At 41.4% G+C, this 3,323-nt stretch overlaps 1 long non-coding RNA gene across 1 annotated transcript; it reads left to right on the top strand.

Annotated features, from left to right (window-relative positions):
• Window positions 1-2,457: 2,457 nt before the first annotated feature.
• On the top strand, window positions 2,458-3,035 carry LOC141753145 (uncharacterized). The gene is made up of 2 exons (XR_012590396.1): window positions 2,458-2,555; window positions 2,615-3,035. It is a non-coding gene; the product is annotated as an uncharacterized LOC141753145 (long non-coding RNA).
• The last annotated feature ends 288 nt before the right edge of the window (window positions 3,036-3,323 follow it).

Raw genomic sequence — 3,323 nt, 5'->3', positions numbered from 1 at the left:
AGCACAACATAACGTAACTTAAACGAATATAAACAATAGCACATGCTCAACAACAGCACTATGTGATGATACATTGAACCACTGACACACTCCACAGAAAACCTAAACACAGAACTGTTCTCCTCATTTTCATTTAGAAAGAGCAACTATGAGGAAACTCCAACCGTCTACCGACTGATGGAGTTTCCTCATTGGTCGATGACCAGCACACCACTCACTCACTCACTCACTCACTCGCTCGCTCACTCACTCACTCACTCACTCGCTCAGTCAGTCACTCAGTCACCCAGTCAGTCACTCAGTCACTCACTCAGTCACTCAGTCAGTCAGTCAGTCAGTAAGTCAGTCAGTCAGTCAGTCAGTCAGTCAGTCAGTAAGTCAGTCAGTCAGTCAGTCAGTCAGTAAGTCAGTCACTTACACCCCACCACCCACCACGTTGCTTCTTCCGTCTTCAGTCTTCCGTCTTCAGTCTTCAGACTTCCGTCTTTAGTCTTCCGTCTTCTTCAGTTAACAGCTGATAGTCCTCGATTGCTCAATGTTGATCCGGAGAGGCCTCATAGAGAACCCCGACCGGCACCGAACAACCCAGCTTTCCAGCAATATTAACCATGATGATCTGAACCTGATCGCTGCGCGGGTTCTATAAGTAAACTTTTCGAGCGAGGACTGTGACGTCAGTCATGACGTCTGTGTTGTCATGATGTCAGTCATGACGTCTCTGTTGTCATGATGTCAGTCATGACGTCTCTGTTGTCATGATGTCAGTCATGACGTCTGTGTTGTGATGACGATGATCTCCGATCAACCAATCAATGGGCTAAATGTGATAGTTTATTCAACGTCAGCATAAACATAATTTAATGATATCATGAATAGCTCTGACCCAGATCAGGGTTAATAAATGACCGTATTACAGTGATGAAATATAGTCATTTAAATGCTGTTGAAACAACAGTTATACTGGATGTGTTACAACCCAGAGGTGAAACAAAGGAGAGGTAAAGGTATACACAAATTATAAATAATATAAACAATAAATAGAGATATAAAAGATACAGAGTGAATGGGTGAACATAGTGTGTGCAGTCCGTCAATAAATACATGTAATATGTGCATATGTGCAGCCTATAAAGTGATATATAGGATGTAGAGTAATAATGAATACGGTCATTTAATAACCCTGATTCTGGGTCAGAGCTATTCATGATATCATTAAATAATGTAGATGCTGACGTTGATTAAACTATCGCATTTAGCCCAAAATATATCTTATACTGTATATACTGTATATGTTCTTAATATGCCTGTATATATTCTTAATATACTTTCAGATTTCTTCTCCCTGTGTGTCCTGTATGTCGCTCTGTGTCTCACTCAGGGATGCAGGCGTTGGCCCTGACAGACGCCGGCTCTACTACAGACGCAGCTGACCGGCATTCACCTCCTCTCTCTGGGCATGAACGGATCAAGTGTTCATCCATTCTTCCCCCGAAACACTTCATCGTATCTGAAGTTAAGTGGCATGAATAGTAGGGATGCACCGATACCGATCCGAATACGGTCATTTAATAATATTCAGGGCTAGGGTGTGTGCCTTTGTTTTTTCCTTTTTGCGCCACCCGAAACCCTCGTTTTTGGTTATTATAATTCAAACCATTGTATGCTTTATTTTACTTTAATTTCATTCACGGCAATAAAACAAGTGATTGCCTGATAACACCGGCTGTATGTTACTTCCTTCACCCCTACGCCTTAATGTAGTAGGGAGCTCAGCCTTTTGAACACATTCTGTAAACATTGCTAGTAAGAAAGTTTAGAAGTAAAGGTTTTGTAAAATCCCCTGTCCGACCATCATTACCTGGGGACTTGTTTTTCTCTAAGACATTTAATACATTCAGTCATTTTCAGGTAAAGATATCTCCTTCTCACTAAAATCTCTAAATTCATCATTTAATTAAGAGGCGCAGTTCATCTCAAACGAGCTTGATATGTTCCGTGATGTCATGTGTGACGTCATTGGCATCCGTAACCTAGGTTACATAGACGCCGCTTTCCACATTCTGTTCCGTGATGTCATGTGTGACGTCATTAGCATCCGTAACCTAGGTTACATAGACGCCGCTTTCCACATTCTGTTCCGTGATGTCATGTGTGACGTCATTGGCATCCGTAACCTAGGTTACATAGACCCGCTTTCCACATTCTGTTCCGTGATGTCATGTGTGACGTCATTGGCATCCGTAACCTAGGTTACATAGACACCGCTTTCCACATTCTGTTCCATGATGTCATGTGTGACGTCATTGGCATCCGTAACCTAGGTTACATAGACGCCGCTTTCCACATTCTGTTCCGTGATGTCATGTGTGACGTCATTGGCGTCCGGAACAGAGTTTACCTATAGACCCTGATTTCCACCTTCCGTTAACATCCTCTCTCTCAAAGAGAGGACGGGCTCTGGGAATGCCCCCAAGTTTGTGTTGGATGCTCTGCGACCTGCTCTAGGGCGCGTCCCAACACAGGCTTGGGGGGGAGGTTCCAGAGTTTTTTTGTTTGTTGTTAGTTAGTTAGTTTGTTTGTTAGTTTGTTGTTAGTTAGTTAGTTTGTTAGTTAGTTTGTTTGCTTGTTAGTTAGTTAGTTAGTTTGTTGGTTTGTTTGTTTGTTTGTTAGTGTTAGTGTTAGTGTTAGTATTTGTTTGTTTGTCTGTTTGTCTGTTTGTGTGTGTGTTTGTTTGTTTGTTTCTCTCTCTCTCTCTCTTTCTCTCTCTCTTTCTTTCTTTCTTTCTCTCTCTCCTCGCTTTCTCTCTCTTTCTTTCTTTCTCTCTCCTCTCTCTCTCTCTCCTCTCTTTCTCTCTCTCTTTCTCTCTCTCTCTCTCTCTCTCTCTCTGTGACAACTTTATCAATTCATAAAGTTTTCAGAGAAAAGTAAATAAAAAGCGGGTGTAAGGTGATCCACATGTATGCAGAAAATGTTCAAGTATTGACACAGTTCTGCATGAGTCAAGCTTTACCTATATATACAACTTTTTGTAATAACGTTACACATCTGGCAAAGTGTGCTAAAAGCAGAGATATCATACATGCTGATATTACTAATATCTTGCACCATGCAACTCCCACACTGCAAACCAGCCTGTGATCAGCACCACGGACAGCAGCCTAAATGCCAAATTTATCAACGCTAATTTAACAACCTGAACTGGATTTAGCTGCAAAATGTTATCCCAGACACAGATTTCAGTAGGTGCACATTTTCCAACATATGAGATGTAACAATAACAGTGCTACAGATTTAAATCCCTGATCCCATAATAATAATAATAA

Source organism: Sebastes fasciatus, chromosome 16 (assembly GCF_043250625.1).
Source record: "Sebastes fasciatus isolate fSebFas1 chromosome 16, fSebFas1.pri, whole genome shotgun sequence".
NCBI classification, from domain to species: Eukaryota; Metazoa; Chordata; class Actinopteri; order Perciformes; family Sebastidae; genus Sebastes; species Sebastes fasciatus.
Note: the sequence above shows the minus strand (reverse complement) of the source record. Positions and strands in the feature narration are given on the sequence as shown.